Source organism: Rhinolophus hipposideros (assembly GCF_964194185.1).
Source record: "Rhinolophus hipposideros genome assembly, chromosome: 2".
In the NCBI taxonomy this organism is placed as follows: domain Eukaryota; kingdom Metazoa; phylum Chordata; class Mammalia; order Chiroptera; family Rhinolophidae; genus Rhinolophus; species Rhinolophus hipposideros.
The window spans coordinates 88,300,148-88,312,989 of record NC_138048.1 but is presented as its reverse complement, the minus strand read 5'-3'; the positions used below and the strand labels follow the sequence as shown (position 1 = coordinate 88,312,989).

At 32.6% G+C, this 12,842-nt stretch overlaps 1 long non-coding RNA gene across 5 annotated transcripts in view; it reads right to left on the bottom strand.

Moving 5' to 3' along the window:
- LOC308488727 overlaps window positions 1-12,842 on the bottom strand; it is a 521,148-nt gene that overhangs the window by 68,228 nt on the left and 440,078 nt on the right. For all 5 annotated transcript variants that reach the window (XR_013991939.1, XR_013991940.1, XR_013991941.1 and 2 more), the window contains 2 exons: window positions 4,408-4,478; window positions 3,412-3,565 (listed from right to left, as the gene is read on the bottom strand). This is a non-coding gene — a long non-coding RNA (uncharacterized lncRNA). The remainder of the gene's footprint in view (window positions 1-3,411; window positions 3,566-4,407; window positions 4,479-12,842) is intronic.

The window sequence follows — 12,842 nt, the reverse complement described above, 5'->3', positions numbered from 1 at the left end:
CTTGGTTGCCAGTTGAAATCACAGATACTTCATATCATATTTCTGCTGCTGCAGATATCTCAAAATATTGTTTACCCTCATCACTACTTCAGAATTATGTTGGTTATTAGAACTGTGCTGCTAGATTTAGTTATTTAATGTTAATTAAAAAATACATGTATTTACCACATCATAAATTCATTTCATGCACATTTTGATAAGTATTTGTCAATGTAATTACTATCCTTTACAACTATATATGTTAAATGTATTTAAAAATATTATACTTAAAAAAAGGGTCTATAGGCTTTATCAGAGTGACAGATGGATCATGGTAAAACAGCCAAAAAAAAAAAAAAAAAAGAAATGAATGGCCCTGCCTCTGGATTGGCAGAGCCATGAGCTGAAAGGACCTTGGGTCCCTGAATTACCACAAGAGAAGAGCTGCCAGCTGAAAAGTAGCTTCTTCCTTTTGGGGATGTATTCGTTAACACAGAGTATCCTACCAAAACTAACACTACAATATTTTTTTCAGTCTGCAATTCCTATGAAGTAAAACACTATAGCAAAAATCAGGAAATAACAAATATGCCCTAAAGAATTATGTGGAATAAGCAGGAAAAAAAAGGGAAAATATGTAAGTATTTTAGCTCTTCAATACTATTTGACTTGGGCCTGATTTACTACAATCTCATTTGTATAATAAGCTTATGTATAATTAATGAGAGTTTCCTTAATATTAGGTCTCATAAAACTTTGTTAATTCTCCTTTATAGTTAAAATGAAGGCTTTTTATTGTCATTGTCGTAAGAGAGAAAGAATGGTACTCTTCACTTCATGATTGAAACAGTGTGGCCACTTGGTGATATGTATCCAAATTTCAGTTTTAGTAATTTTTGCTGATACTTAAACTGCTAAAATAATGGGCTACTGTCCATAGTGTCAAAACTGTGTATCCTTTCCTATCCTTTTCTTCTGCACTATTAAGCCAGCTGAAGCATTTTTAGTTCTCATTTTGTATTGAATGTTTTAAGTTGGCCACAGTTTCAAAAAAAAACAAAAAACAAAAAACAAAAACCCAGATGTGATTCGTTTTGGACAAGACTTAAACATATAAATTTCACACAAGTTTAGAGGCCACTAAAGTCATGGAAGAAGCATTTTATGATTTATAAACACAATCCATTCTGGGCAAGTGACCAATTAAGGTGAAAAGGGCAAGAGAAGTATCTGAGAGCACTTAAGGTGAACTATCCTTGACCAAACTGTAAACTAAATTCACAGCATTTCACATTGTTATAAAATTGCTTTTTGAACTTTAAAACAGCAAAATTTGATTTGTTATTATATTCTCTCTGCAGCCTCCTTTGTCGGCATCACCCTATGTGTTTGCACAAAGTCCAAAAATCAGTCGCATTCCAGGCATTTCTTTTGGCTTTGTGTATTGTTCTCTCTTCACCCATCTGCCAACCCTGCTTTACCCTACATGATTCAGACTTTCACAATTTAAAAAATTATAAGGCTCTTTAAAAACCTAATTGTTAGTAGCCATTAATAATTTTAGTATGAAAACAGATTTCATTTTGTGGGAGTATGTGAAAGTACTTAAAAAATGTAATCAATTCACATGTGTTTATGTATATGCCCTTTTTAAAAAGAATAACTTTATAACCGAGTAATCTACTTAAAAAAGAATTATCGTTATAAAATTCCTCAAATTATATATTCAGAAAAAATTGACTGTCTTTAAAAATAATAAAGATATACATTTTTAGATTTTTAATTAGGAATTTTTATTTTTTATTTTTTAGTGTAGTAATTAGAAAGTTTTTATTGCGGGAGAAATTACAAATGGATTATTTGCTCGAACAATTTGACAGTAAAGTCATATATAGGTACAAATATTTTATAGACATTAAATCTATCAGTTTAATATTTCTAAATCCAACAGTGTACTTATGCGTATTAGTGCAAAGGTGTAACTCATGATATTGGTATTCTATCATAGCAATCATCTATATTGTGGAGAGCTATTTCCTCAGGATAAAAATATATATATATTCTAGTCAGTTACAATGTGGATGACATTTATTTTTGTGGAAGTTTTTCTTGATTGGAGTTTTTCTTGACACTGAACAAGATACGTGTGTGACATGATTGAAGAGAAATTAATTACCACCAGCAGACTATGACTCATAAACCAATTTGCCTTTAGTGGTCCTGTGGCATGGGCCCCAAGAGTGAGGCTTCATTTTAAGTTCTGTAATGGCCATTCCTTTGTGTCATTAAAGCACAAATAAAGATCGGATGTGCCAATAAAATGAGAAATAAAACATAGTAGGGTTGTTTCTAAGATTAAAATCTCATTTAATCAGCATGAAGAAAAATTAGAACTGAAACACCGAAGAATTTCTTACTATTTTTAGAGCTAGAAAAATACTGTTAACTTCTTATTTAAAATTTCTTTGGCCACCATAGCTGTTACATATTTCAAAAACCCTCTTTCTAAAGAATCTGGTTAGTTGACAGATTCACATAAATGCTGAATACATTTTGAGAAAAAATGAAAAATTGTCTGTTAGAATTTGAAAACTTCTGAAGCAGCGTTTGCCCTTGCCCACTCATGCTCTGCTTCTAATTCACTGCCAGAACAAATAGCAAACACTCAACAATTTACAGTTCATTATTCCAGTATGGCACCAAATGGCCTGGATTTAAATATGAGTGAAGGGTAAGGACAATCTACTCGTAAGGTATTGTATTTAGGTCCAGTCTACCATGTTAAAAAAATTAGTTCTAAAATATTTAAGTGATTTACATAAATAAATATATAAATAAAATAAAATTTACATAAAGCTACTGTATGATGTAAAAATGGCTGAGAAACTTGTTCTGTGGATTTGGGGAAACTCATTAAAGTTGTTAATTAATTATCATTGATTTTTTTACATTCTCCTTGTATTTTTGCCAGCATAACTTTTTATTACAAAAAATTATCTTCCATTAGGATCTTTGGACCTTAGATATTACTGTATCTCAGATTAATACTGCTCAACCTACAGTGGTGTGATAGACATTTGCCTTGTCTATTGCTTCCCATTCTTTTATTTTCAATATTTCTATTGTATTTGTCTTTCTGTTTCTTTGCTTTCATCTGGTGATTTGGAAACTATATATCTTATTTTTTTCCTATTTCCCTTTTGAGTACAGTGCAGTACAGTTTTATATCAAAATCTGAAGTTCATCACTAACTACAACGTCTTTCCAAATAAGGCAAGAATTTTCTCATGCTTTCATTTTCCTCCTATTCTCTTAATCCTTGCCAACAGCTATGTCCAGACCATCTAGCTTTTTGATTTTCATTTTAGTTAGTCAGTGTTATACATCAACATTTAGGTACTAAATATCAGTTGCATTTGTTTCTTTGCTTACCATTTTCCTTTGTATTCCAAGTCATCTTCTTTCTTGAATACTTTTGATTATTTTGTTTTGCTCCAGAAATGTTTTCAGAGAGGCCTCATTGTGATTTTCTTCCTCACATTCCTTTCTCCTTTGATTCTAAACTTGGAATGTCCAGGAGCCATTCCTGTATGTAATTATAATCAACAATTCTTATGACTTAAAAATTACTTTTTCTGACTAAACCCAATGTTAAATCCCATGAGTGTGTCTTAAGATCAGTTGGATAGATTTAAATGTATATCATAATTTTCACAGAAGAATCTTCCTAAAAGCAAGTTGATTTTTTGAGTTAGAAGGAAGAACACTGGGCTAAAAAGACAAAGCCTGATTCTGGAGCTCAGTCTACTAATTAGTTCTGCGATGTTGAAACAATTGCTAGATTTTTATCAATGTAAATCTTTTCACCTGAAATAGAGTAACTTCCGGTTTAATATTCTCTAATGTTCTTATAAATCGAAATTAGAATTTAGTATATTTACGCAAGATGCTAAATTGCATTGAAATATTACTTCACATGGTTGTCCATGACTGGTCTTGCTCTAGATTAATGTTGCTATTATTTGATAGCTTAAAATGTGAAGAGCACAATAATAAAAGATAAAGAAGATATTGTGGTACCTAATATATTTACATAATATGGATATGTGTTAAGTAGTCCAAATCGTTATGGATTTGTTCCAAACAATTTTTTATTATCAATAAATATATCAGGAGTGTCAAGAATATATTAAATGTCTATTATTTAACATATATTAAAACATATGGCTTTTACAAAAAATAGAGCTAAAATAAATCCTAAATATTTAATAAAGTGAAAGCAAAAATAATTGCGTGGCAAGTCTTTTACTGTTAAGCTGAATTTGCAATACTTACTTTTTTTTCTCTTCAAAATGGCAAAATGCATTGTGCTCAATGGAAAAAAGAAAAAGAGAAAAAAAAAAACAGAGAGAAAGGAACTTTATTTACCAGTGAATACTTGTTGATCTGCAGATATCTCAAGTAAAATCACTCATCATCAGGATTAGTTCTCACAGCATCTGCAGAAACCAAAGGAAAGGATGATGTGACAGCTCTTTTGAAAACATCCGTCAGTGTCATCTGATTCCTCTTATTATGTCTTTCCTTTTCAAATATTTCCTTCAGCCTGTACATCTGGATGATCTTCTGTTCTGTAGTACATTTTTTTTTGTTTGTTTCACAAAATCTGTGCAATTTTTACAACACTCTCAATTGTCATTAAAATAGACAACACCCTGTCTGGGTTACTCAGATTGGGTCATGGAGTGAACACTTACCATTGTTTTTAGCCATTTTGATAATGAATAATGCCACTACCACAAGCCTTTCAGTTTATTTCGAATACTTAATGCATCATATAGCTCACAAATCAAAATGACATTAAAAGAAAGTCTTGTTCCTACCCCTCTCCATACCTACATTTTCCCTCATCTATTTTTCCGGCTACCTATAGAAAACATTTCAGTTCTGAATTTTTATAATTAATTCTTCAATTATTAATATGGTTTGTCTATTTTTAAACGATTTTTATTAAAATATGGTTAATATACAATATTACATTAGTTTCAGGGGTACACCATAGTTATTCAACATTTATATACCTAGAGAAGGGATCACCATGATAAGTTCACAACCAGCTGACACTGTACCATGTTATCACAATATTATTAACTATATTCCCTGTGCTGTACATTACATCATCATGATTTATTTGTTTTATACTTGGAAATTTGAACCTCTTATTCCCCTTCACGTTTTTTCCCCTTTTAAAATTTTTCAATTACAGTTGACATTCAATATTATTTTATATTAATTTCAGGTGCACAGCCTAGTGGTTAGACATTTACATAATTTAAGAAGTTATCCCCCTGACTAGTCTAGTACCCACTTGGCACTACACATAATTATTACCATATCATTGACTACATTCTCTATGCTTCACTTTACTTCCCCATGACTATTTTGTAACTAATTTGTACTTCTTAATGCCATTACCTTTTTCACCCTGTCCCATAATCCCTCTCCCATTTATCACCCTGATAAATCTAATACCCATCAGACACCATCATATTACAATATTATTGACTATATTCCTTATGCTATATACTACATCCCTGTGACTATTCTGTAGCAACCAATTTGTACTTAATCCCTTCCCCTTTTCCATTCACCCCCTACCTAACTCCCTTCTTGCAACCATCAAAATGTTTTCTGTATGTATGAGTTTGTTTCTGTTCTGTTTATTTATTTTGTTCTTTAGATTCCACATATAAAAATTATGTTGTGTCTGTCTTTCTCTGTCTGGAACTTCACTTAACACAACACCCTCCAGGTCCATCCAGGCTGTCTGTGCTTTGGCTATTTTTAATAGATGATAATTTAAAAAAGTATTTTAAAAAACCCAATATTTGGATACTTCTAATCTTTCAAATCCTGGAAATTAACTTCTACTGTCACTTATTTGTAGGCTGAAATAAAATAAAATAACTGGTCTCGATGCTCAAATGTTATAGAGAAATATCAAACATAATGTTGGCTTTGTTTATAATCTACAGCTTAAATAGAAATTTATCAACAGAAGCTAAATATAGCAGCATAAAACCTTTGTCACAATTGGCCCGACTCTTTTAAAGGAAAATGGCAAATGTTTGAGTCCATTTACACTGATTTGCTTGCATTGGCCTAAGAAGAATGAAGATAAAAGAATATGTGTTGGTAAGAATAAACTGTAAGAATATATAACTAGCTCAGAAGTACTTGTTATGTGGAAGAAAAGTCTCAGAGGAAAGAAATACAGTGACCAAAAGTATGTGAGGTTATAAAAAGTTAGTATAAAGGAGAATGCACAGTATCACTAAATCAAGTCATAAGGTCTGACCACTAAGACGCACTGCTTGCTATAACTTACAACAACAAGGAGAATGGTTTAAGATGAACACTTGGTTCTCCTTAGACTACTTCAAGCAATAGAACACCAGAATTATTTCAAAATGAAGTCATAATACAGATAGTCTAAGTTCTGTCTCATCTAAATTAAACAGAATCGATTACCACATGTGCTTTAAAATAAATACACTTATTTAACTTGGTTTTTTGGAAGCAAGTAAAGTCAGAGTGAACATGTAAGTTGTTCAACTTAATTTTCAACCTTTCCCTTGTGTATCTATGTAGTTAACATACAAATCTTCCTCTTATACCAGAGCATAATTTCCTTCAAGGTCTGTAATAGCAGATTTCCAACTAGCAGAGACAGAATCAACTCTGCTATGTTGACAACCTTAATTGAATATGCACAACAAGATTAAAATATTAGAAATATAATTCCCTTCACCTTGAAGGGATGTTTTAAATTTCATTATATAAACCAAAGGAGGGAATCAGACTCATCATACATTAGGAATTCTTTCATCACTGCTCATCATGTCATATGATTTATTACTTAGTATTTAGAAAATTTTCTTTTTATCAAAGTTCATTACTAAACAGACTATGCTGAAGATGGTAAGATTTGTGTCTTTGCCATGCAATGTAGTTTAGTGTATACGTTTAAATTAAAAAAAACAAAACACACAAAAAAACAGAAGAGGTTTATTTTGCACGATATCATCATGGAAGGGAAAGAGTAGACATGAAATGAAGGAGAAAATATAGGCCCTCATACTATCAGAAAGCTGGGGTTCAACACTCTATAGAGTGCTTTGTACTTCCCCATAGTGTCAGGATTCTAATTTCACGTGGATGTGCTTTTTTTTCAAGATAGGAGATAAGATTTTCCTGTTTCATTGTTGACTTTTAATGTTTTTAAAATTCTACAAACCTAATCAATGTGTACATTTTTATAAAAGATATTTTAATGTTTATAATAAAATCTAGCAATCCCCTGTCCTTCCTGTCCTTACTTTCTAGTCTTAATCCTCAAAAGCATTTGCCTTCAACAATATTTTTAGTGAAGAAAATTGATGAAATCACTTTAGAATGTATGGAATTTGTCTAAATGGAAGGGTCCAGAAAGTTGTTGGATGTCCAGATTTGAAATTTAGGAGAGGAAACTTGGATACACGTACTGCTTTGGGAATTCTCAATTTATAGGTGGTATTTGAAGCTATGAAAATAATATCTATCTCAGAGGTTGCTTTTTCAAATATGTGTCGGAGAGCCTTCTGCAAATTATGATATAAATGTAGAATATTCTTAGAGAATAAAGTGTGGCACTAGGAAGCTTAGTAGTGTGAAAATTAATAAATACAAACCTCATTTAAAAGGGAGCTGAGAAGCTAGAAAAGAGAAGTCTTAGTCACATGGCACACAACAGCACACTACTGACCCCAACTGGAAGAGAACCTTGCATCACCATAGAAAGTGATACTGCATTACTACCTCAGCAGGGGTAAGGAAAGATTTCTTTTCGTCCAGTAACAGCTCTGCCAATGGGAGACTGCCATAACTCAGCCCATAAAAAGTCACTATACTTTGAACTTTCAGTTTCTTTCAATGGACTCTTTGTTTATAATAGCTCCTCCCAAGTTCAAAAAAAAGCATTTCTATTTTTGTTTCTTTGGACATGGATTGTTTCTTTGGTGCATGGTTCCTAAATCTGCATGACCCTAATTGCAATTCTTTGTTGTTCCTGAATAAACCCATTTTGCTGGAAAAAATATCTATTTCTTTAAGGTCAACAGTAGTAATAAACCTTGGCAGGCTGTTGTACATCTTGACTACAAGGAGCTACAGACAACAAGAACTGAGAGAAGAGTCACCAAATTAGGTAAAAAAAAACAGCTCAAAAAAGAGCAGCAAGAAAGGAATGGAAGAGAAAAAAAACTGGAACCCAATCTTAGGTTTTCTTAAGGCCAAACCTAGAATCCCTGTTCTGCCGTGGTTCAGACATTGGACAGAGGATTTTTTAGGTAATGATTAGTTATAAAGCTTTGCGAAATAGTTCACAGAATTTTCCATTGAGATGTACATAACTAAAATAGAATATTCTTACATGGAAAATTGGACAGTGAGTAAAATTTGTCATTGCTTCCTTTATCCCTAAGTGCCTTTTATTGTTATATTATGGCTTCCCAGAATTCTCTGCTTTAATACTCTCCTCAGATTTACCCCTGAGGGTTATGTTCCATCCCTCTGGAAGTCTTATGCTTCGCTTTCATCAAAACTCACCTGAAATTCTACTACTATGCATGAAAGATTAATTGCTATGGGAATATCTTTCTGCCAAAAACATTTGTAAAATTAAACAAAGTATGAAACAGAACAAATTTCACACATTGGAAAATAGCATGTAACTATAATCTCTGAAATTAGGAAAATAAGTGAGGTGAATCCTAAAATTGCCCCAATTAATACTCAGGAGTGGGGGATGGAGGATCAGTTTGCAGATCACAGTGCATCAACAAGGAATTTAAACAGGGCCTACCAATCTAGCTGAATTGAAGACAGAAATTAGAGATAAGGAAGGAAGTTGGAAATTTTGTGAGGCAGAATATCCAAAAAGAAAGGGTTATACAAATACGCACACAGAGTTTTGGAAGTCTGCAAAAGTAACTCCCTGAGTCTTACATTGAATACAAATCTAGTATACACGAAGTACAGTTTCATGAGATATCAACTAGGAAAACACCAACTAAAACACAATAGGTTGGAAATTCTCTAGAGCTCCCTAAGTCTCAGAAGAATTTGTGTTTCCCACCAGCCAGAGTTGATAAACTTTCTGATATGTGCAGCATTGGACAGAGTGCTCAGAAGAGCTATACCTATGCAGTAGCCCTAGAGTAAAGGTTGCTTCAGAACAAAACAAAGCAAAACAAAACAAAATAAAAAGTAAAAAAGCACAGCTTTGAAAGTATCAAACTTATTCTATGTAACTCCATGCCAGAAAAAAAGTTAAAAACAATTTAAAGAAAAATATCACCATTAAAAACCACACAATTTAGAATTTCTTGCATCTACTAAAAAGCAATCAGCATGCAAAAGAATAGGACTATATGATTCATAGCCAGTAGAAAAAAAATCAATAGAAACAGACCTATATATGACTGAAATGATGGAATGATCAGAAAAAAATATACCTTAAGCATCTAGTATAAATTTTACAGAGATTTAAGGATGTACACCTAATGAGATCAGAAATGGAATATGTAAAAATGAAAACTTTAGAACTTTTAGAGATGAATAATATAATACTATATTGAATGAAAAATAATTGGATGCAACTAACTGCAGATTAGCAACTGCAAAAGAAAACATCAGCGGGCTTGAAGGCATACAAACACACACTATCCAAAATAAAGTTCAAAAGAGAAAAGAATGAACCATTTCAGTTCGTCAGGGACCTGTGAGATAACATCAAGTTTTCTAATACAAATGGAACTGGAGCTGGAGGATATTTGAAGAAAGAATGATCAAAATGTTTCAAATTTTAAAAGTTGTCACATTTTAAAAGAGCACCTAAGCTGAATATGAACAAACAGAACCACGCCACCACATATTATAATCACATTACTGAAAACCAGTGATTAAAAACAAAAAGAAACAAGAGAAATGGCTCACACATAATCACATACAAAGAGATAACTTTTTAAGGTGAGGGGAAGGTTCTGTATCTGGACATCAGTGATGATTATACAATTATGCATTTTTCAAATCTCATTAAACTATAAATTGAGTGAAAGAACCTCATATACATTATTTTTTCATAAAACTGATTATTTTAAAAATTTACATGATCTGTGTTCTTTACTTGACAAATTATTGTTATATTGTAGACTAATAAAAGATAAACTTTTTTCTGGTGTACTTTTATTTTAAAACAAAATTTTGGAGTGAAGTTTTTAATCTCAAAAACGTAAATTTTAACTATGGTCATGTTAAGTGCTATGGTGAAATATTTGGGAGCAGGATAGATTTTCTAGCACGTATCGAAACTTACTACAGGACTACCCAAATAGATCCAGTCCTGCAAAAAAAAACTGGCCTAAATTTAAAATGTCATTTCAGGCAACCACTGGGAAAAAAAAATCTCAAGGTATTAGTTACGGCAATTCAGCCACTTCTCAATAATTTATTCTAGTGAAGAAGTACAGTGGCAGTAACATTCCACAATAGCCTCAAGTCATGAGAAAATTTCTATTTGGCTTCATAATACATCAAGTGATTTCTAGCAAAATTTTTCCAAAAATTCAATTTTATAATATAGTTGTATCAAGCATGGAGCAACTAAACTTCACAGAATATGAGATGATACAACAACAAACATTTTGAACATCCTCTATTGATAGAGTTCTGTGAAGGACATTGGGAGTAAAAGGACATATCATCTTAATATTAGTGATTAGCAATACCTGTCACATGTTATTTACTCCATATCATCTGTGGAATGAATATAATAAAAACAATATGTCTTGTCTTCCACAGAATCACACAGCTACCTTGGCTTGGGAGTATTACAAAGACGAGACGTTTCCTTGGTCCATTCATCACAGGTTAGGATGCCCATTTTTCATTATAAACACATATTCCTCTATTTGGAAAGTTCTGCTTCCCTTTTACCCTCATTCAAGTGAACCTGGTATGAAACATCTAGTTTACAAAATCTACAAAGTGGAAATTTTACATCTCAATACTCAAGAACTGCCCAAACAGCAAAATACATTTTGATTAAATAGACTCATGGGACACCTATCATCACAACTGATCTACACTTCTATGAAAAGAAAATTGAGGGAGCAGCAGAAGTCAGAGATTCACAGCATGAGAGAAATTCAACAGGCCATTGCTGGTTTGAACATGGAGGGAGCTACAAGGTGAAAAATCTAAGTGACCTCTAGGAGTTGAGCATGATTCCCAACAAGCAAACAGTAAGTCAGTGGAAACCTTAGTCCTACAACACACCCCCTACTGAAACAAAAACAAAAACAACCCAGATGAACTTGGAAGGAAATTCTTATACAGTCTCCAGCTTTGCCAATGCCTTGATTTCAGCCTTTGAGATTCTAAGCAGAGGACCTAGTTAAAATGTACCAGACTCCTGACCCACAGAAACCATGAGATAATAAGTATGAGTTGTTTATAGCTGCAAAATTTCTGATAATAGTACAACGTAGGGAATATGGTCAATACTATTGCAATAGCTATGGACATTGTCAGATGGGTAATAGACTTCCTGGGTTTACCACTTTTAGAGGTGTATGTCTAATTACTATGTTGTTTTGTATACCTTGTAACCACACACGAACTTCATTTCTTTAGCATGCATTCTGCTTTAATCCAGGCTAGCTTTGTTTAGCCTGACAGAATTATGACTCACTTGCATTCTTTCCCCAGATCCTCCTACTTGTACATACACTGTATGTCCACTCCTTTTAATCATTAAGCCTTTAGGACATTAGCTTCTGGTCAGCATCAAACTCACTTAAGAATAAAGCTTCAGGTCTACTATATATATAATGTGTATATATATTATATATATAAAGGAAATTAACTCTGTTTAAGATTCTGTCAAATTCTACTTGAATTTTATAAGTCTAGGATTAATTTGCAAATAGTGCCAACCAAATTGGAAGGACATGGCTTACTAAATTGAAATATAAACCCATAATAATCTTCAGAGATGGATGCTTTATAGATTTTAGGTGAAGTAAATTTAAGGTAAAAGTTGGCACTTGTTTCTTTCAACAGGCCGCATTTTCAAGAACACATATTGAGAACCGTATGATTTCACTCATTTGTGGCATATAAAACTAAAAGCAACAGACGAACAAGACAAACAAGCAAAAACTCATAGACACAGAAACCAGTTTAGTGGTTACCAGAGGGTAAGGGGGGAGGGGAGTGGTAGATGAGGGTAAAGGGTGTCAAATACATAGTGATGGAAGGAGAACTGACTTTGGGTGGTGAACACACAATGTGATATATAGATGATGTATGTATACAATTATAGAATTATACACTTGAAACCTACATAATTTTACTAACCAATATCACCCCAATTAATTTAATAAAAATAAGTAAAAAAGATTACTTAAAAAAGGGAAACATATGAAAGAGAAAGTACATTGATATTCCTGGGAAGCAACATACAAGAATAACAATAGACTAAGTCAAAGTAATGCTCCAGAAAAAGAATTCAGGCAGATTACCAATCACTTGGTTGTAACATGTTTCTACGAAATCTGCAATTTCAGTGTAGGGGTGAGAGCCTAAATCTCAACAATACTTATTAATAACTCAAATCACAAAACTGGAATTCCTATGACAAAATCTTTATCAGAAACTTGCTAATGGCCTTTGAGTTCAACATTCTGTGTCTCCTAATATACCTAGGGACTTAAACCAATGACTTTTGACCCAAATAATTTTTTTCTAAGATGAAAGTGATT